This window comes from Pan paniscus, chromosome 8 (genome assembly GCF_029289425.2).
Source record: "Pan paniscus chromosome 8, NHGRI_mPanPan1-v2.0_pri, whole genome shotgun sequence".
Taxonomy (NCBI): Eukaryota; Metazoa; Chordata; class Mammalia; order Primates; family Hominidae; genus Pan; species Pan paniscus.
This window is the reverse complement of record NC_073257.2, coordinates 115,622,311-115,644,954: the sequence shown is the minus strand read 5'-3', so window position 1 is coordinate 115,644,954 and position 22,644 is coordinate 115,622,311. Positions and strand designations below refer to the sequence as shown.

The 22,644-nt window shown below is 51.0% G+C and overlaps 1 protein-coding gene across 3 annotated transcripts in view; it reads left to right on the top strand.

Moving 5' to 3' along the window:
- SH3PXD2A (SH3 and PX domains 2A) overlaps nt 1-22,644 on the top strand; it is a 261,615-nt gene that overhangs the window by 97,203 nt on the left and 141,768 nt on the right. The window lies entirely within an intron of this gene.

Here is a 22,644-nt window from a genome sequence, read left to right as displayed (position 1 = left end):
TAGGCCTGAGAGGGACCGTGTGCCATCTTAAACGCAGCTTTCCTCCAACCTCCACTGGAGGTATTTTGTCTTCTCTTGCTGTAATTACTGCTTCCCATCCCCAAAAATCAGTCTCCTACTCTGTAATCTGGACGGGCAGTTTTCAGGGCCTGCTGTCAGCAGCTGACTCTGAACACAGCGTGGAATAGCTACATTCATTCCTTTCTATCACAGATATTTATTGAACACATACTGTGTGCCAGCTGTGGTCACTGGTGATATGACTGAGAACAAAGTAGGCCTGGTTGTGGTTCTCAGGAAGTTTACCTTCCAGTGTGGGAGTCAGAAAGAAGACAAATAGATGAGCAATTTCCAAGAGTGATGAGTGCCAGAAGGAAAAATAACCGGGTCATGTGGCAGGTGCTACAGCTCAAGACATCTGCAATTAGATGGTCACAAAGGGCTTCTTTGCAGAGGTGACATCTCCACTGAGTAGGTTTGGATCATCAGGGCCCAGGGGTGCCAGGCTTGGGGGGACAGCAAGAACAGTAACCTTAGTCGGACCACCGGTATATGTTTGAAGAACAGTAAGAAGTGTGTGGAACAGTGAGGAGTGCTGAGTCACCCAGAGACAGCTGGGCAGACAGGACTTGTGGAGCCAAGACACTCCAGAGCGGCTCCACCTGTGTGTTTGTGAGCTGTGCCATCTGGCCCAGTCACACGGACTCCAGGCTCTGTAGCATCATCTGTCAAATGGGTTGATCATGGTTTGGTGACATCGCAAGCAGTTAATGCATGGAAAGCGCTGTGTGGCGTGCAACGGGAGAGGACTGGTGCTGCAAGCCTGTCTGTGCTCGTGGTGGCTTTGCCGCAGGACACAGATGTGGGATTTCCTTTGCCCTCCCCACTCTGTGCTGAGTCAGCTCTTCCCACCGCAGCCCAGGCCGCAGCCCAGGCACAGCCTCACTTCCTGCAGTTCTTTCCCGGCCTGTGGTAACTTGCGAAGCAGCAAGGAGCTTGTTTCTAAAGAGCAGATGACCCAGATGGCTGATCTGGGATGAAAGGTGGGGATCCGGCCTCTGATCACATGGCAGTGTCACTGTCACTACCTTCCAGACTCTGAGCTGCAGACCCTCCAGGTCTTGCGGGGAGTAACAAGCTTTGCAGGGGTCAGCCATACAAGGGGCTTTTTTACTTTTGAAATGTAGATCAGTCTCCCAAGCCCTTCCCCCGTGACATCCCCACATTCCAAGACCAGGAAAAGAGCCAGGCCACCTTGTTACAACTTGGTATGTGCCTTCCCAATCATTCTAGAAGGGAATCAGCTCCTGAACACCTACCCCCAACCCTCCGTCCTGGATGGATTGTATCCTAGGTATCTTCCCCAGGAACTTTCTGATCTGGGCCGAAAAGCCTGTCTCTTTTCATGGTCTCAGTCAGTCTGTGTCATCTAAGACGCAGAAAATGCACCCGGGCCTGGGTCTCCAGAGTCCTGGATTCTAGTGCACCCCATGCTAATCACCATGGCACAAAATTGAAGAAGTTAAGTTTGAGCAATCAGGGATCACCTTGCTTGTTGGCAAAGTCACCAGAAAGTGACAGGCATGATTTCAGGGCTCGGTGACACTCCTGTCCTTTACCCTCCAATCCCTCCCCCTGGAAATACATCCTTTCCTTACCTGATGCCTAAATGTCCTTTTACAAGGTTGGATCCTTTCCCTCCATGCTGAGAGAGTACAGTTATACCCTGGTGTCCCCAGGGTTGGTTCTTCCAGCCAACTCATACTCCAGCATAGATGGCAGACTGGATGGTTACTGAGACCAGGGTTGATAGAGGTGAGAGGGCAAGTGGGCAGCTGAGGCTAGAGACAGAAGAAGGTGCTAGGCCTCAAAGGCCTGTGTGGAGTCTGGAGAAGGGGCTGGTGGGAGCTTGCATGGAGCAGAGGAGACCAGCTGGGGTCCTGGAGAGGCAGGTGAGAGGGCAAAGGTGACTTGGCCTAGGCTGGGCCCTGGGTGGAGGGAAGTAGACTGAGGTCTGTCCTAGAAGGACAGCCAAGAGGCCATGCTGATGGATTGGAGGTGGTGGGGTGGGGTCGAGGATGACTGCCCATAGCTCTGTCTGGGCAGCCCTGGCCAAGATGACAGAAGGAGTGTTTCACCTCACCACCACTCCCCACTCCTGCCTGTGGGCTGCATCCGTGGGGGTGAAGGGAAAGGACTTCCTCCCTCCTCCCTGAGGTGGCCGAAGCCTTTGGAGCATATGAAAGGTGCTTTGTGGTGGGCAGCCTCCCTCCCCAGGAGCCTCTGGGCACTGGGCACTCTGGTTTCTGGGTCCAGGTTTCACTGAGGGGTCGGGAGTGGCAGCAGGAGGTGGTGGTGGTGGAGGGGAACACTGAGGCGCATTGAGAAGGAGCTCCGGCCCCCAACAACTTCTTAGGAGGTGAGGGGCACTGGAAGAGATAAATTCCCACAGTGTCCCTGGCCTAATCCCCCACACTGCCCTCCTGGGTCACTCCAACTGGACCCAGGCCCAAGGACAAAGCCCCAAGCCAGAGCTCTTCTCTGGCAGGGACTGAGCTGGCTCTAGGCATCACCTGTGTGAACTGATGTATCATTCATCCAGGGCTGCCTGGCACCCAGCAGATCCATCATTCTGGGCGCTGAAAATACCTCCTCCCCCTTCACCTCCACAGTTCCCAGGACTGATGTCCACTGAGGAGGCCCCAGGATGCCAGGCCGCCCAGCCTTCAGACCACAGTTGGCCCCAGGGGACTGGCATGGCCTGAAGATGGAGCCCGTTCATCTGAATGTACCTTCAAAAGGGAAGGGAGGAGGCAAATGTGGAGGGTGGGGGTTGGCTGGCAGCCTCGCCTTTCTCTACCTGTCAGGGACAGGGTGGCCTGGCGACACCCCTGCAGGCTTCAGCTGTCAAGATCGAAGCTCGTATGAAGGAAAGGGGCTAGGTTTATGTTTCTCCCCAGGCCCAAACAGGAGAAGCCAGATTTCGCCTTAGTGAGGACACATTTGGGTGGATCTCAGAGAGAACTTCCAGGGACAGGAAGAACTTCTCAGGGAGTAGGGGGTGATTCTGAGCAATGACTTTGGGCTCCTGCAGATCTGGTTCATTCCTAGGCTTTCTACTTAGTGCTACTTGCCTGAACCAAAACTCTGCTGTTTTCCGTGGCTGAGATGGGTAGCTATTGTACTTCCACACTGGAGGACTTAACAGCCAGACAAACCTGGGGTTCAAATCCCAACTCAGCAGGCTCAGCATGCTGTCTCACATCTGTAGTCCCAGCTACTCGGGGGCAGAGGCAGGAGGATTGCTCGAGCTCAAGAGTTCGAGACCAGTCTGGGCAACATAGTGAGACTCTGTTTCAAAAAATAAAAATTAAAAGAAATCCCAACTCAGCCTCTTCATAGTTGTGTGACTCTGGGCCAGTTTTAATCAGTTTAATTCTGAAGCTCCATCATAATCCCCATCTCTGAAATCCCTTCCAGGGTTATTGAGAGCATCAAATGAAATGTCATCTGAAAAGCACAAAGTAAGCCCTCAGCACACGATTGTGATTTGGTAATTTTTAGTATCAGGTCCCTAACAAAATTGTGAGCTGTCTCTGGGATGGTTCGAATGCAGCCTCCTAGAATCCCTTCCAAGAGTGAGGTCTCTTCTCAGGAGTGCGGTCCCACAGCCTTGTGTGTTTTAAGGATTGCTGTTCAAAATGTGGTCCTCAGATCAGCAGTGTGGCCATCATCTGGGAGCTTGTTGGAAATGCAGACACTTGGCCTCCCCCAAGATCTGTAAGTCACCGTCTGCATTTTAACATCCACAGGTGATTTGTATGCACCATAAAGTTGGAGAAGCAATGTTTTAAGGTCCATCAGAGCCCTTCTACAGGAGGTCTACTGTGTCTTTAGGGCTCTCTTGGTGCTTGGTTACGTTCAGTTCATTCACATAATACAAACAACTGAGCCTGCAATTAATCCATTTCTGACTCAAAGTAGAGGTGCATGGGGAGACAAGGATTTACAGGGGTAACTTGGTGAAGCCTGGTTTCTTGGCCTCACATCCTTACATACACCTGAGCTGCCTGCCTGTTTCTGGTATTCTGTGGGAGGGAGTCGTGAGTAACAGCCCTCTCTCCTCATCACTAGCCCAACCAGGAGGATGCTCAGGTCCCAACCACACGCCCTCATCAGATATAGATCAGAACACTCTCTCTCCTCTCCCTTCCAAGATGGGGTGAAGTTTTGGGCCAAGGAGATTGCTAAGGTTTTTATTTTAGAAGTTCCCTGATTGGAGATGGGCAAGACTGGCTCATGAACTCTCTGTGGTTTTGAAAATAGGGTGGCATGAGAACATCTAAAGCCTATGTCTGGAGTTACGTCGTACTGTTAGGATGGAAAACAGGCTCTTGTAAGATGTCTCTGGAAAAAGTTACGTGAACAAAATAAAGTGAAGCCAAGCATGGTGGCACACTCCTGTACCAGCTACTCGGGAGGCTGAGGTGTGAGGATCACTTGAGCCCAGGTTACGGTGAGCTATGATCATGCCACTGTACTCCATCCTGGGTGACAGAGTGCAACCCTGTCTCTAAACAAAATTGGTTTTAATTTCAAAAAAGAAAAAAAAGTGAAATTTGAAAGGAGCATATTTTGCTCTTCTATATAAAATAACCATTGCAGACCTAAGCTTTAAAGTAAAGGAGCCAGGGAGGAGAGTTGAGATGAGTGAGTGACTGGTAATTTGGTGGCCAGGTAATTCTTCTCTGATTGGCACAGTTTTTACTCCTGGCCTCTTGTTTCTGATCTGAAAGATGAATTAACCAGTTTAATAGTTGGTAGTTGGTGAAGATGGCTTAAGTGAGACCTATGTGGTCTTGGTTACCAGAAAAACTTGCTGGTGAAAGACAGAGGGTGGAGCAGCTGTTCACGATGTGAGCCCAGTGGTTCAGAGATAACAACTCGTTGAATTGGCTGTAGGGAAAAAGTTGCAAACAGCTTTCTAAGGAACTTTGTGTGAGGCCTGGAACTTCAACAAATTAAACTATCATAAATGAGAGAGAATGTCTGCTTAAGGATTATAGCTACTACTTATTAAGCATATACTTCTGCCAGATACTGTGCAAAGGATTCATGTGCTTATGTTGTCTCATTTAATGACAAGTCTACTTGACACATGAAGACTCACAGGCTAGAAGGGGTGCATGACTTACCCAAGGCCACTCAACTAGTAAGAGGCAGAGCTGGGATTCAAACCCAGTTCCCCCCACTTCCAAGCCCAAGCTCTTGATAACTATTCTTTTTTTTTTTTTTTTTTTTTGAGATGGGGTCTTGCTCTGTTGTCCAGGCTGGAGTGCAGTGGGACAATCTTGACTCACTGCAACCTCTGCCTCCTGGGTTCAAGCAATTCTCCTGCCTCAGCCTCCCAAGTAGCTGGGATTACAGGCACCCACCACTATGCCCGGCTAATTTTTTTTTTTTTTTTTGGTAGAGGCAGGGTTTCACCATGTTGGCCAGGTTGGTCTCAAACTCTTGACCTCAAGTGATCTGCCCACCTTGGCCTCCCAGAATGCTGGGATTACAGGCGTGAGTCACTGCACCCAGCCTTTGACCACTATTCTTTATGTCCTTGCCACAAAGTGGGATTGACCAAAGATGTACTGTCTGGAGATTAACAGTTAAGATTTGGTATAAAATGGCAGGTATGTTGCCTGCACCAGGGTGTTTGCATTATCTTTAAACCTTGTTTCAAGTATTATCTCATTTAAATATATATATATACATATTAGAGGTTGATCAATGTTGTCCTTTTAATAAAGTATCACATTCTTATGGTAAAAGTTTTAGCTAGATTACATTATTTTCTCAGTCACCTTTCACTTATCTATCAACTGCTACCAGCCACCTAGTGGCAGATGCTGGAATTGCAGGCATAGTGTCCAGAAGGAAATAATTGAATTCTGGAAAGCTGGCTTTGGAAACCCAAACCTATGAAGTAACTATGTAATGATAATCATCACAGATATTATTTCCTAAACCACGATTCAACAGAGTACTGAAAACAAGGAATAAAGATGTCCCACTTTACTGTTATGTTTCTATGTGACACTAAAACTGAGAAGTTTTCTTTGAGGCACCAAATAGAACCTTAGGAAAAGTCACAGGGTTTTACTTATTCATTCCTAAAACTTGGTGAGGGAGGAACTCTGGACCTGGGGTCTGCTTTGCTGTCCGGTTTCTTTTGCTGTGCATGACAGCAGTTTCTCCAACATTAGGGTGGTGTTCTTCTGTGCATTGTAATAGATTTGTATTTATTAGTTCAGAATCCCCCATAAGGATAAGTCACAGCCCTTCTCTGAGCCTGAGTTCCCTCATCTGTGAAATAAAAGTATTGGACTTGATGCTGTCTAGGTTTTATCATAGTTCCAGCATTTAGTGATCTAATAGCTATTAAGACCAAAGGAATAAATGCCTAATAATGGAATATCATGCAAAGGGGAAAACATTTTAGGAGAACAGGAGTCCTCTAGGCCTGCCTCAAATCCCACTGTACTGGCAGAACGTGGCTGCCTCTGTATAAGGCAAGCCTTGTGCTCTTCCCACTCCTCTGTTCCACTCCTCCATTTCCTTTGGAAGGCAGAGAAAGCCCCCTTGTCCTGAATGTTTCCCTGCAAAGGGCTCCTGCTGAAAGACTGCATACACAGCCAAGACTTTGACCTTCACCTTTGCCCCTCACTGACTTGGTGAAAAAGAGTTCTTATCCTCCCCTCTCTAGGTTTGGGAGGCGGGGAATCAGCTAGGGTTAGTAGGAATTCAATGAAAATATAAATAGAAACATGATCTATAAATAACAGTGCCCCAAAATATCAGGAGGCATGAATACCGGCTGGGCAGCAGACAGTCACAGATCACGAGGGCCTGGACAGGGAGTGCGGGTTATTCGGTTGCTTTGGTGTCTCTTGGGATGCTTCCAACTTGCCAGTGGGCTTGGAGAAACCCTCTCTCTTTCTGGACTCTAGAAACGCCCTCTTTGTTGCCTCTCTTGCACCCATCTCTAGCTAAACCTTCCTTAACACTGCCTGGAATTAGATCTGGTATTTAATCCCAGCAGTGTGTGACTTGGGGAAATTCAGAAGATATCTCTGAGCTTTAGTTTTTTCATCTGTGCCCATGAGGATTTTTAAAGCTGGAGATTTTGAAGAGCAAGAACCGTATCTCATTTTATCTTGATTAACAGGGTAGAACCTAGGGCCAGATTGCCTGGATTCAGATCCCCATAGTGCTCCTTACTAGTTGTTTGGCCTTGAAAAGTTACTTAACCTCTCTGTGCTTTAATTTCCTTGTTAAATGGGAAGAATAATGGTATCTATATTGTTGGGCTGTTGTGAAGAATAAGTTAGTTAATATTTGTAAAGTGCTTAAAATAGTGTCTGGCACATAGTAGACATATGTAAATATTTATTAAGCAAGGAAACAAATCTATATATCCCCCGTGCCTACAGCGTTACCTGGTATGTGGTAGCTGCTCAATACATGTGTAGCATGAATGACTGAATGACCTATCTATCTTGTAGTCTACAAAAGTCATTCAATAAGATCATGCATGAATTCTTTCTAAGCCACAAAGTTCTATACAAATGAAAGTGGGAATATTAATCTTACCTACTAGGGTGACAGTTTGACAATGGTTAAAGGTACACTCCCTTATTATCCTCATTCATCTTCTCTGCCTTGCATACTCTGCATTCTATTGGTCTGGGGGAAATGCCTGGAGCTGAGACAGCTCAGTGGTAGAAAAAGTCCGTTTCCCGCTGCGGTGTTCTGCGGCAGTGCCAGCCTCTCTGCGTGGCCTAGCACTGCCTTACCCCTTCTTAGCATTAGGCCCTCATTGTGGGTAGTGCTGACAAAATTGTTCACAGGCAAAGCAAAGCAAAGCAAGCTCTTAAGCAGACAAACAATTGGCTCTGTCGCATTTTGCTATATACAGATTTTAAATATAAATAAAAGAAACAAAAAAAAGCCCGTGCCCCTCAGCAAAGCAACCTGAATGGACAAGGCAGAAAGAGCATTGACCCCAGAGTCAGGTGCTGGGTTCTAGGCTCAGGCCTGCCTCAGCTTGTGTGCAGGATGGGGACCATCCCATCAGCTCTCTGAGCCTCCCCAGGTCTGGAAGGTATTAGATTCTCTCAGTAATTCTCAGCCTCAGAGGTACATGAGAATCGCTCAGGGGGCTCATGAAAAAGGCAGACTCTCGCCCTGTCCATCCCCTTCCACTTCAATTCAGGGTGTCTGGGCAAATTTTAGGAACTTCATTCGTTACCAGTGTTCCAAATATCTCTGATTCAGGTAACACAGGGACCCTGTCCTTCCAAAAGGAGTGCTAGGCCTTGTAGTAGTTACCTGGGTAACAAATCATCCCCCAAAATTAGCAGCTTAAAAAGACAATAAAAGGCCAGGCACGGTGGCTCATACCTGTAATCCCAGCACTTTTGTAGGCCAGGATGGGAGGATCACTTGAGCCTGGGAGTTCGAGACCAGCCTGGGCAACATAGAGACCCCCATCTCTACAAGAAATTTTTAAAAATTAGCTGGGCATGGCATCATGCACCTGTGGTCCCAGCTACTTGGGAGGCTGAGGTGGGAGGATCACTTAGGCTCGGAGGTCGAGGCTACAGTGAGCCAAAATTGTGCTACTGCACTCCAGCCTGGGCGACATAGCAAGACTCTGTCTCCAAACAACAATAAAAATGTATTATCTCAGCATAGTCTCTATGGGCCAGGAATTCAGGAACTGCTTAACTGGATGGTTCTGAGTCAGAATCTCTCATGAGGTTATAGTCGAGATTCAGCTGAAGGCTTGACTGCAGTTAGGGGACCCACCTGCAAGACGGCTTGCTCATCTCGCTGGCAGACTGGCGCTGGCTGCTGGCCGAGGCCTCAGCTCCTTGCCACATGGATCTCCACAGTGCTGCTTCAGCATCCTTACAACATGGAAGCTGGCTTCCCTCAGCCTGAGTATCTGAGAACGAGATGAGGAAGGCAGTTACAATGTTTTTATAATCTAGCCTTGTAAGTCATACGATTATTCCCACAATATCCAATTGCTTCCACAGGTCAGCCCTGGTTAGTATGGGAGGGGGCCATGAGGCAAGAGTCACTGGGGCCATCCTGGAGGCTGACTTCCACAGGCTCCTTTGAGTCCTCAGTTCTATGAAACACTGTTAGTGGATGGCAGCTCTTGTTGTTGGGTTAGGATTTGTAGAAATTGGAGGCAGGAAAGACAGCTGAGTTGGAGACCCTAGCAGATGTAGCCTGGAAGCACAGAAGCACAGAAGCTTATAGGCTACGTTTGCTAGGCTGTCTGTAAGCCAGAACCAGGCTGCCAGGTCGGGTGCCCTTTGAGTTCAGCCTGGTCACTGAGTTGCTAAGAGAAGGTGGGCAAAGCGTGACCCTCTCAGAGCTTAGCTTTGACTTCAGAAGGTGAGGAGACTGGACAAGATGGCCTCTGGGGTCACCTGGTCTTCACCCCTGTGTTCCACATGGGCTGTGGTGTGAGTTTACGTTGTATGTGCCCAGCCAGTGACCAGGCCCAGGCTGCTCCCCGAGCTCCTGAGATGTGAGGAAGGCTGGGTGCAGTGGCTCACACCTGTAATCCCAGCACTTTGGGAGGCCAAGGCGGGTGGATCACCTGAGGTCAGGAGTTCGAAATCAGCCAGGCTAACATAGTGAAACCCCATCTCTACTAAAAATACAAAAATTAGCCAGGTGTGGTGGCACATGCCTGTTATACCAGCTACTTGGGAGGTAACAGAGCGAGACTCTGTCTCAAAAAAAAAAAAAAAAGAAAGAAAGAAAGAAACACTTCAGGAAGAAGGGCTTCGGGCAGGGTCTGAAGGTTCTGGTGTCCTCTCAGCGTGAACATTATGGTCCTTGGCCTTGGAGGTCCAGGAACTCAGGCATTTCTGAATATGCAACTGTAGTGGCTTCAGTGTGCTCTGTGTGGCCATTCAGTCTCTTTGGCACCTTTCATAACCCCACCCCAGGGACCTCCCAGCATGCGTCCTGATGCACGTACCCACTGGACTCCCTTCAGCTTCTCAGATGTGCCTGTCTCTTCAGTCTCTGGGCCTCTGCTCAGACTCTCCCTCTACCTGGAACACTCTTCCCGCTTCCCTTTGCCTGTCTCACTCTCTCCACTTCCTCAGCCCTGTCTCCCTCCTGCGTGTGCCTATGACAGCCAACACATCACAGCGCAGTGCCCACACACAGTATCCTTTGCGAGGGCAGGGACCGTCACCATCACACCCCAGCCCCCAGCACAGTGCCAGCATTTGGGAGGGAGTGAATGGGTGTTGCGTGTTGGCCCTTCTTTCAGGGATGGGGTACGGTTGAGATGTACCCCGTCAGGAAAGCTGGCCACAGGTTGCACAGCCCGGGGCTCAGGGAAAGGAAGGAAGATAGCAGAATCATTAGGAGCCTAGGCATGTTCAGTCTGCCCAAAGAAAGAGACTGTGGCACACCCAATCCCAGCTCCACCACTTCCTCGCTTTGCAACCCTGGGCGGGGCACTCAACTTTTCTTACCTTCAGTTTACTCATCTGTAAAGTGAGAATAACAACAGCACCCAGTATGTAGCTCAGAGGTTGTTATGAGGATCAACTGTCATAATAAATATAAAGTACATGGCACAGGGCTTAGCACATACCAAGTGCTCAATGAATGTTACGTCCTCTTAATGTTACTGTCACCATCCTTACAGGAGATGGGTGGAACCACAGAAAATGCTGGTGGGAGGTTGATGAAGAGAGTTGACTGTCTGGGCTCAGTTTTGCCAACAGAACCAAAGCTCAAGGAAAGCAGGCTTTGGGACAGGCGCGGTGGTTCAAACCTGTAATCTCAGCACTTTGGGAGGCTGAAGTGGGTGGATTGCTTGAGCCCAGGAGTTCAAGACCAACCTAGGCAACATAGTGAGACCTCATCTCTACAAAAATAATAAATAAATAAATAAAATGAAAGCAGGCTTTGGTGGACAGTGTCCATCCCAAGAGAGCCAGGTAAACTCCCTTGTGGCTGGCCTGGCCAGGCCTGTGGTTTTGGGCCCTTTACCGACAGGCCTCTGCTTCCTGCGGCTTTTCCTCTGTCTCAGAGCCTCAGAAGTGAGTGGGTGTCTTTCAGCATCATCACTGCGACCCAGGACTTCCATCTGCCTGCCCCACAGCCTCCTCATCTGGCTGGGCCATTCTGCAGTGTCTCTCTGAGCCCCAGAGGCCTCGTGCCCCTCGCCCAACCCCCCACACTGTGGACCATGCCACAGGGAGAGGCTGCCAGGAAGCTCTGCCCAGCGTCCCACCGTCTTTCCTGAGGGCAGCCTCCCCTGGAGGGAGGAGCCGAGGCTGCACAGGCTGAATGGGGCCCTTTATTCCCGGCTCCCACAGGGAGGGTACAGAGCCACTGCCCACCACGCCCACCACACCCACGCCCACATGGAGGGGGTACAGCTTGGCCCTGATGCCGGCCTCTGAGCTAACCACACTCTGGCCCCACTGTGTCTGCGTCCTGGAGGGTGAATCCACCCCTCTCCCCAGCTCTGGCTGAAGCTGCCGTCCCTAATGTGTGGGGTGAGCTGTATTTGCTAGTCTGCCAGGAGTCTGGGGGTGTGTAAATGAGAGACAGCCTAGAGCAAGCCAGTGTGAACACACACTCACACTCACTCACCTTTCAGCAAGTCGTGGTCGGGGTCCCTGTGTGCCAGTCCTTGTGCTGGGCCCTGAGGATACGTTCGTGGGCTTCACTGGCCGCAGGAAGCTTGCATTCTGTCCTCAGGGAACGCTGTAAAGAGGCAGGTTCAGAAGATCATTATCAATGGTGGCAGATTCTGGGAGGGAAACAACGGAGGCCGGAGAGAGAGGGCACATGGCCACCAAAGGCCTCCCAATGAGGGATGCAAGGCAATGGCTGGGCAAAGGGCAGCAGGAACAGTGCTCCAGGAACAGGAACAGGGACAGCGAACACGCAGGCCTGAGGTGGGGAAGAGCAGGATGTGTCTGTGGCGTGGGCGGAGTGACAGGAGATGGGCAGGCGGAGAGAGAGGCAGGAGCCGAATCCTGCCCGGCCACAGAAGGGAGTTTGGATTTTATCCTCAGTGCCCTGGGCAGTCACTGAAAGGGTTAAGCAAGGGTTATGGTTTGAGAATATTATTCTGAGGCCAGGTGCAGTGGCTCACATCTGTAATCCCAGTACTCTGGGAGGATCGCTTGAGCCCAGGAGTTTAAAACCAGCCTGGGCTACATGGTGAAACCCAGTTTCTACAAAAAAATACAAAAAATTAGCCTGGTGTGGTGGCACATGCCTGTAATCCCAGCTACTCGGGAGGCTGAAGTGGGAGAATCACTTGAACCCGGGAGGCGGAGATTGCAGTGAGCCGAGATCACTCCCCTGCACTCCAGCCTGGGCAACAGAGCAAGACCCTGTCTCAATAAATAAATAAATAAAAATAAAAAAGAAAGAAATGGTTCTGGTCCCACTGCTCTAGAATGCTGCTCAAAAAGACTTCCATTCCATTTGGTTCAGCAAAGATGTATTAGTCCCTCCATGGGCCTGGGACTAGGTGCTTTATCACTAACAGACACCCATAAAATCCCAGTTGACCCACCTGGGGTGAGGGAGAGAAAGATACTGTTCCCTTCAGCCTGGCTCTGCTTACTGGGTATGGGAACCTCCGAACCAGAATTTGGGAGATCGTTCTTCCCTCCAGGTTGCGCTGATGCTTTCTGCAAGCAAGCCGTGGCTGCAGGAGGGTGAAGGCTTCACTCTGTCGTGAACCCCAGTGGGCTTTTGCAAGTGTGTTTCCCTGGGCGTGTGGGAGAGGGAGTGGGGAGTGCTGGAGCGGGCAGACACACCTGTGTGAGTCACCCTAGAATGCCCCTAGGGGGCGGGTGGAATGAACAATTAGCCTCCTTGCCATTGTGTCACGTCCTCTGCCCTCTGAGTTGGGCCTCCGAGAAACGGAAGCCGTGTGGGAGACACAGATGTGTTTATGGGTTGGGTGAATCAGGAAGGGCAGCCGCAGGCTGAGGGGAGCTCGCGTTTGGCCTTGGTGGGAAGCCAGGTGGATGGACTGGGTGCCTGGGAAATGCTTCTGGTACTTGGATTCCACGTGGCCAGCAAGGAGACAGGCAGGGCCCACCCCACCCCATCCCACCTCCTTGACCTGGAAGTGTCAACTCATAAGAGATCCCATTTGTTCACCATTTGCCATGGGCTGGGCTCCATGCTAAATGCTTTTACAGACTCATTCACTGGCTCCTCATAATAGTCCTTTGCATTAGACATTACTGCCTCCTATTTTGTAGTCTGAGGAAACTAGCATTCGAATAGGTTATGACTCATCCCCTGTCACATAACAGTAACTGGCAGAGCCAGATGTACCAGTCAGGACTCTCCTGGTGACAAGAAATAGACCCATCTCAATCTGGCTTAAGAAAAAAGGGGAAACTTATTGGTTCACATAACTGAAAACCAAGAGTAATGGTTTCAGGCATAGCTGGATCTAGGGGACCAAATCTGTGTCTCTTAAGCCCTCAGCTTTGCTCTCTTTTCTGTTGACTTAATTCTCTGATAGGCTTCCCCCAGGTGGTAACAGAGATACATAAAGATGCTTCCTAGCAGCTTGGGGCTTGGCATTTATGAGTTAGCAGCTGTAGAGAGAGAACACATCTCTTCCTGGTAGTTCCAGCAGTAGTCCCAGGCTGATTCCCACTGGACCAATGTGGGTTGCATGCCCATGGCTGGACTGTACTGACTGATCAGCCCCAGAGTTTGGGATGGGATCAACCCCACTGAAATCCCATGGACTGAGAAAGAAGGAGGGATTGTTTCCCAAAAGAAAATCAGGGCACTGTAATAATTAAAAGCTGGCAGGCAAAACCTACCAATGTCTACCATGCTAGACTTCAAGCCAGAGGCAGCGTCTTGGCTCTAAAGAGAGATTCATGGGAGCCAGAACTCAGGGCATGGCGTCAGTATGCCTCAGGCTGCTGACCTTCGCCATGGGGATTGTGTCTTTCCGGAACCTGCATGTGCCCACTGCTTCCAGCCTCAGCATCTAGGCCTCACTCCTGCCTTCCCCCAGCCCAAGTAAATGGCAACAAAGCCAGATGTTGCAAGTGAAGAAGGAAGGATTGGGTGTCAGGGTGTGATCTGAACCAGATACAAGGCTGTAGACTCTGGGGATGTCATCTCAGCTGCACCAGAAGCTGGAGGCAGCCCAGCAGGGGAAGAGGTGACCTGCAGTCCCCAGGCTGCAGAGGGTCAGAGGTGACATGTGAGTTTCAGGGGCAGCACTTAAAAAGACAAGCAGGGGCCGGGTGCGGTGGCTCATGCCTGTAATCCCAGCACTTTGGGAGGCTGAGGCGGGCGGATCACCTGAGGTCGGGAGTTCGAGACCAGCCTGACCAACATGGAGAAACCCCATCTCTACTAAAAATACAAAATTAGCCGGGTGTGGTGGCACATACCTGTAATCCCAGCTACTAGGGAGGCTGAGGCAGGAGAATCGCTTGAACCCGGGAGGCGGAGGTTACGGTGAGCCGAGATCATGCCATTGCACTCCAGCCTGGGCAACAAGAGCGAAACTCTGTCGCAAAAAAAAAAAAAAAAAGACAAGCAGGGGCCTGCCATTCAGCCACTCCCACCCTAGCCTAGGCAGGGCTAACCCAGGTGAAAGCTGGGTGGCCCCATGGTCAGGAAACAGCTGAACATCAAGAGCAGGGCCAGCTTTCAGGAAGACAGGGGAGCCAGTAGAGGCTGTTCCGCCATTCTTCTCCCCTGCCCATTACATCCTCTTCCATCAAGGCCTCTCTGCTCTATGCTCTCTTCCCTAGCGAGATCCTGTTATTGAGTGAGAAGCTGGTGCCTGCTCATACTTAGGTGTGAATGGTTAATAAGGCTCACTGTACCATTCTCCAGGAAAAAGTTGATATATCTTGACCAAAATCTTCAAGAAACTAAATTCTGATTCTGCAATCTCAGGCACCAAAGAAGTAGATTGTGAGTTTGTTTGTTTGTTTTTAGAGTTGGGTATTCTTAGGGCCCAGGGCATACCCTCTTGGTGTCTGCTTGATTTAAACCATCAAAAGTCCCAGCCTGGGCCAGGTGCAGTGGCTCAGGCCTATACTCCCAGCCTTTTGGGAGGCTGAGGCAAGAAGATCACTTAAGACCAGGAGTTCGGGACCAGCCTAGGCAACATAACAAGACCCCATCACTATAAAAATGTAGCCGGGTGTTGTGTGCACCTGTTACTTCGGAGGCTGAGGTGGGAGGATCACTTAAGCCCAGGAGTTCGAGGCTGAAGTGAGCCATGATAGAGTCACTGCACTCCAGCCTGGGTGGCAGATGAGATCCTCTCTCAAAAACAAACAAAAAAAGAGTCCCAGTCTGCTTCTCCTTGGACCAGCTCGGATCACCGAGCCTCAGTGACTCGGTGAGTTGGGGGTTGGTAACAGCCTCTCTGAAATCAAACAGACTTAGAATGAAAGAGGAGTCGTTTGTGTTTTGTTTTTAATGGTGAAGAAAGCCCCATTAGTGGAATCATGGTTATATTCTCTCTGCCCTCCCCTGCCCAGGGCCCTTCATTTAAGAGCTTCTGTCTTCATCAATCTGTCAGCAAACAACACGGATGGAGGCGCCTGGTGAGGGCAGCTGGACATGGGATCCTTGGCTGGTCCAGCCCACTTTGCACAGGAACCTGGTCAGGTCTCAGGACCACAGAGAGCTGTGGGAGTAGGAAACTTAACTTCTCCTCCTTCCTCCCACATGCATTGCCTGTGTCTTATCACCCCACGAGCATGCGTGTCACCCTTGTGGGGGGAGGGAGGTTCCCTCTAGGAATCCTCACATCTTCTTTCCTCCAGTTCATCTGGGAAATCTGTTCGTCTCTTCTCTCCTGGGTGTCACATCAGCCCTCAGAGCCAGAGAAGGACCCGCCCCCCAATTCTCTCGGCTTCAGGTCCCCACAGCTTGCCTGTCTCCTCTCAGGCTGAGACTCCGGAGCTGCTCTGTTCAGACACTCCCCTGTCCCCCACGAGGGCTTCAGGCTACACTCATATCCATTTCACCCAGCGCCATGCCAGACATTTCCAGGGATTCAGGGAGTATAGAAACCACCCCTGTCCTTGGGGCCACTGAAATCCGCTTAGGGATATAGGGCCCTGTCAGGTGACTGGTATGCCCTGTGACTCTCCCATAACTACCCTGCGGTAGGTTGAATAATGGCTCCCAAAAAGATATATCCAAGTCCTAACCCTTGAAACCTGTGAATCTGGCCTTATTTGGAGAAAGGGTCTTTGCAGATGTAATCAAAGATCTTAAAATTAGATCATCCTGGATATAGGGTGGGCACTAAACTCAGTGACAGCTGTTCTTATAAGAGAAAGGCAGAAGGAGATGTGGGACACAGGCATGGGGCGGGAAGGCCATGTAAAGACTGAGACAGAGATCAGAGTGATACTGCCACGAGCCAAGAGATGCCTGGAGCCCTCAGAAGCTAGAAGAGGTGCAGAAGAACTCTCCCTGATGCCGCCAGAGGGAGCGTGACCCTGCTGGCACCTTGATTTCAGACTTCTGACCTCCAGAACTGGCAGAGAATACATTCCTGGGTTGTTGTTTGATTTGAGACAGTCTCACTGTGTCACCCAGGCTGGAGTACAGTGGCACGATCATGACTCAGTGCAGCCTCAACCCCCCAGGCTCAAGCGATCCCCCTACCTCAGCCTCCTGAGTAGCTGGGATCACAGGCATGCGCCACCACGCCCGGCTGATTTTTTTTATAGCATTTTGTAGAGACAGGGTCTCACTATGTTGCCTAGTCTGGTCTTGAACTCCTGAGTTCAAGCGATCCTCCAGCCTCAGCCTCCCAAACAGCTGGGATTACAGGCATGAGCCACCATGGTCTGCCAAATTCCTGTTATTTTAAGCCACTGGGTTTGTGGTAATTTGTGCCAGCAGCCTTAGGTGACTACTGCCTCCCACCTTCCTTTCTGTTCTCAGACCCAGTTAGAAGGGCAGGAGGGCTGTCCTTGGAGCACGAGGCCTCTGCACCGTGCAGTCTGTGGGCTCCAGGCCCACCTGTGCTCTCCCTTGTTTCTTAGGCAAGTCTCCCTCGACAGCCTGGGCTCTCTGGGCTGCATTGAGGGGAGGGGGTTGTGAGCATCTGTATCCCTGGAGGCCAGGGTGGCTGGGAGGAGCTGGCCCTCCTTGAGCCCAAGGGGCTGCTGACCCTGTTGCTATAAATCAGGGATCCCCTTGAGAAGATGAGAGGGGGTCCTGAGGAGGGTGGCTTCCTGACAAATTCTCTAGGACAGCAGGGGAGAGAGGGCCAGAGTGGGGTGACTGCCAGAGGGCCCTAGTGGTTGGCAAGGAAGGGCGAGACAAGCATTCAAGGAAGGCTTCATGGGGGAGGCAGCATGGAACTGTGCCTTAAAGACAGAATGAGTGTTAAGTAGGCAGGCCCAAGGGCACTTAGAATAAAACCAAACTCTTTTCTGTGGCTGCAGGCTCCTCTCTTTTCTGTCTTCCATCATGTCCAGTTCCTTCTGCCCCAGGGCCTTGGCTGTTGTAGTTTCCTCTGGCCAAGCCCGCTTGTTCCAGAGCTTTGCACAGCTGCTTTTTCTCCTTGAAGGCTCCACTGAAGCCCAGAGAAGCTTCCTTGACCATTCTCTGAATTCTTCTCTAGGCACCCCTCTTCACATTACCCTGTGTTATTATCTTTGTAGAGATGGGGGAAGACCTGGAAGTATAACCAAATTACTCAATAGGTATGAAAATGTGTACTGCCTTCTTCCCGTGCCCACTCCCTTCCCAATTGGAAGGTAAACTCCTGAGAGCAAGGCCCTCATCTGTCTGGTTCACTGCTGTGCTCCCAGCGCCTGGAACAGAGCCCAGCACACCAGGCCTCCATCAAGACAGTGCTGGGTGGATCAAGGGAAGGAAGGAAGGGTAGAAGGAAGGAAAGAAGGAAAGGCAGGGGGAAGTCTTCCAAGAATGAATGGCGTTCCAGGTGGCAGAAAGACAGGGAAAAAGGAGTTGTACATGCATGCATAGACACTGTGAGTGTGAAGAGGAGAGGCTGCCAGGAATAGATCAGCCTGCTCAGACCAGAAGAGGTCCCGAGGCCAGCCCTCTCTTACGGCTCCTATAATCGGTGCCCTCTTATTACCTCTACAAATGGGTCCTAGTTCATGGAGGTAGCTACCAAACTCTTCATGGCTGGTATGGGGACCCTGGCCAGTGGTACTGTGTCTGGTGATTCTACTTGAGGCCCCAGGCCCTGGCTTTCATGGGAGTCCATCCCATAGGTACCGCTTTCCCAAGAAGAGCCCTGGAGGCTGTGGTTGGTTTGGGGGTTTAACTGTTCTCATCTCCCTTCACGTGCAGAATAAAATCCAAAGTCCTCACGGTGGCTCTCAAGGCTTGACATGATCCAAGTGCAAAGATCATGGCTCCCCCCGACTCTCTAAGCTTTAAAACCCCAGGTTGAAATCCCAGCTCAGCCACTAGATAGCTGTGTGACTTTGGACAAGTCCTTCAACCTTTCTGAGCTGCCATCTCCTCTAGGACAAAATGGGCCTGGTTAAAGTACTTGCTTCAGGGTTGTTGCGAGGATGAAGGGAGGGAATTCAGTGAAAAGCTCTTAGTGTGCACCAGGTGTGTGCTGAGCGCTTAGCTACCATTAACCCTTTCCTCCTTCCTCCTCTGCCCACTAACGTCCCCACTGTCAATCAATCTTAGGGCTTCCAGAGGTAGCAGCCATAGAGCCCAGGCCTCCGATGAGCACACAGCAGTCCCAGTGGAGAAGGGACCTGTTTCAGGGTCACACAGCCAGCCTGTGGCCCAGGTAGGACTTGAACCCCAGACTCCCACCGGAGGCCCCCACTCCTTCGCTGGTCTCACCCCAGCCCAGCCCAGAGTGGCAGGAAGAAGGACCTCCAGTTACTGCTTAGACGTCGCAGCTGCACAGCTTCTTCTCCGCTTTCAGGACTGAGTTAATCCTGATGAGTTAGTTCTGTCTCATGCCCCGTGCAATCTTCCTTGCGATGCTCATCAGATTCCTAGGGCGGCATCTGGATGGCTTTGAAGACTCTGGCAGAAGCTGAGCCCTGCCGTCAACGGGCTGCACTATATTTACAAGAGGCCTTTAATGCCCTGTGGTCCCGGCTTCCTGCATGGGGATTTTCCTCCCCCTCCTTTTTCTCTCCCCCTTTTTATACGGTCACCGGTTTGGCTTTCAGAGTGTGGTTTGGATTCCTAACAGAGAAGTCAAGACCGGAGAATCCCTTCCAGGCCCTCCCTCTCTCCCTCCCTCTCTCCCCCACTGGCCAATTGTGCCAAAGCCCTGGGAAAAGAAAACGTTGCTCCTGTCAGGATTTCAGCGGGAAAGAGGGAAGCCCCATTGGGCTTCCAAAAACTCAGCTGGGAATTGGCTTGTGCAGAAATTCTCCTCTGACCTTGCAAGTGAGCAGCAGGTCCAGGAGCCTGGTGGGGAGGACTGGGCAGCCCCAGGCGCGGTGGCCCGGTGGCCTCACTCAGAGTGCAGACTGGAGGGCAGGGCGGGGTCCTGTGCTTGGGGCCAGCATGGGGAGGAGTCAGGAGCACCCTCTCACCTACCTCCCCACCCCAGCCTATCCCTACACCTGTGGAGGCCTCAGTGCTCCTTAACTAGTTTTTAAAATGAGTTCTTCCCAGCACTTTGGGAGGCCAAGGTGGGCAGATCATCTGAGGTCAGGAGTTCGAGACCAGCCTGACCAACATGGAGAAACCCCATCTCTACTAAAAATACAAAATCAGCCGGGTGTGGTGGCACATGCCTGTAATCCCAGCTACTCGGGAGGCTGAAGTAGGAGAATTGCTTGAACCCGGGAGGCAGAGGCTGCAGTGAGCTGAGATCATGCCATTGCACTCCAGCCTGGGCAACAAAAGCGAAACTCCGTCTCAAAAAAAAAAAAAAAGAGAGTTCTGTCTGCAACTAGGACAGGAATGATCTAAGCCTCAGCCAGAGCTTTGGCTAACCTTGAGATTGGGGGCTGGGAGAGGGACCCCATTCTTTTTTGTCCCCCAACAGGATGAGAAAGGGCGGGAGTGCATTTTTGGAGGCTGAGGCCCTGCTCCATGCAGGTTTGTGGGCACTCCCCCACCCTCCTGTGTCCCCCTGGGTTTCCTCTGTATCTCAGACGGTCCTTCAGGGTCCTGCTCATACGGCTGGACCGCTGGTGTCACTGGGTCTGGGCATCCCTCAGCTTCTGACAAACAACTACCTTCATTAGAAAGGCCCAGAATTCCAGCCCCAGGGCCACCCATCTTCTTGGCAGTCCTGAGCTCAGGTCTCCTCATGTTTTTATTTTTACACAGCCTCCCCCTGGCCTTACACATGTAGCCTGTGGCATGTGAGCAATCAAGCGACAGGCAACCAAAAAAGGGTAGGAGGCAAAGAGGCAAGGAATACCGAATCCATGACATCTTCCCCCAAGGAACAGCGGCGTCGCCAGTGTCTGGATAAATCACGTTTTATCTCCTTTCGAGAGGGACGCAGGGCAGAGCCGCTTCATCTTGGTGATGTCGTCTGTCTGCACAGTGTTGTCCATCTGACAGGGAGATGGCCCGGCCCTCTGGCTTCAGAGAAAAGATGATGAAGGAGAGCTTGAGCAAGAGTCCAGGAGAGGAACAAGAATGACCCAGCAAGCACTCATTGAGCATCTGCTGAATGCAAAGCCTAGTGCTCCATGTAGTGTGGAGGCAGACAGGAGGGGTGAGCTGCAGAGCCATCATGGAGAGATGAGAGATATCCACGGGAAGCAAGTCACATGCAATAGGACGCAGTTACACGTTCCACTGTCTGACTTCAGCAGGGCTGGCAACCAATGCTTGTGGTGGCAGGGAAGTCAGGGGTGGCTGCAGCTGGGGTTTTCATGGCCCCTGGGTCCCCTGTCTGTTCACTTCTGCCCACCAAAGGCTGCTCACTGGAGCCACTAGGGCCTTCTATCTCAGGGCTTTGTCTAGCCATGGGCACACACTCAGCCAGATGTGCTGGAGTTAACGCCCTCAGAGGCAGTCCTCAGTGACAAACAGGGAGTTGGTGGGTAGATCCCCAGCCTCCACATGTCAGGTACATTCTCTGTCATCTCCTGGAGCTCCCCAGCAGAATTGAGCTCTAGTTGCCCACCATGATTAACTGGCCTGATAACACTTCCTTCCCCTCCCTGCCCTTACTGTCCCACTCCCCTAATGATATTTCTTGGGATCGCCTCCAAAACAAGTCAAATCCTTGTTTCTGGGGCTGTGTCTGGGGGAATAATCTAAATCAAGGCAATGGCTTTTCTGAGTACTTCACTCAGACCTTGACAGAAGCAGCTGGTGTGGATTCATATGCAGTCTACCTGTCTGCTCACATGCAATGGAAATGATCTAAATTGGGTGTCCTTTAATTCAAGTTATGAAAACCCATCTTCAACTCATTTAAATGAAAAAGAAAATGGTATTGTTTTATGCAACTGAAAAGTACCAGGTCGACCCTGGTTTAGGAACAGCTACCGACATCCAGCTGCTGAAATGATGTCAAAGGGCTCTGTCTCTCCCTCTCTCCACTTGGCTTTTCAATCACTCAAGAAGCTTTTACCAAGCACCTGTCTTGTGCTAGCCACCCTTCCTTTCTCTCATTCCGTTTGCTTCCCAGGCCACTAGAGGTGCCAGACTTTCATCCTGCCAGCTTAGTAACCGTGGGAAAAAGCAGTCTCAGGGCTGACTCTCATTGGCCCGGATTGGGTCCCTCCCCACCACTGAGCCAATCACTGTGACTCTGGCTGACTAGGCTGCATCCTGTAGCTACCTTTGTTGCTAGGGGGTGTGGCTAGACTTACTGACACCACAAGGACTGGGAGTGGAAGATGCCTTCTCCAGGGGGAAATTAGGTAGACTGAGGCAACAGATGCCCGTTACAGCTACAGGTGAGCACTTCATCATGTGCCAAGCTCATGGGCCCCAAAATGGGTCACAAGTGCTATAACTCACAGCAGAATGTGGCAGATAGCCTAGGAATGGACAACGAGTTGTGGATGTTCTGGAAAGAGGGACATTACTCCCAGCTCAGCCAATCAAGGAAGGCCTTCTGAAAAGGGGGCTTTGGCCCTAGACATTGACAGCCACCTAGCACAGAAGTCAGTTGTGTAAGACCTTGAACGTCAAACCAAGGAGTTCAGATTCTAAATTTCTCAGACTAGAAAAGGACTTATGTCTTGATGCATTTGTTATGATTGAATGTGGCCAGCTTGGGAGAGTCAGCTGGGAAGGTCTGAGGGGCTGGCATTTCCTGTAAGCCTTGCCCATACCTGTAGAGGGGTGTCCCAGCCCAGCTGGCAGCAGCCCGTATGGCTGGAGGCTGTGTGTGCAGCGAGGCCAGGGAAGAGTCAGGCTGGGACAGCCATGCTTCCCTTGGTATTGCCTTGTGCCCGCCCTGGAAGGAGCCACCCACCTAAACTAAGAATAGGAATTCCTGCCCAGCTGGCAGGAACGAATGCCGATTTCTCAAGGAGGGATTGGCCTGAAAACAAAGCGTAGCATGTGGGCTGGGCTCTACTTTGTGTTGATTTGCAAGGTCACTTGAGAGCCGCACCC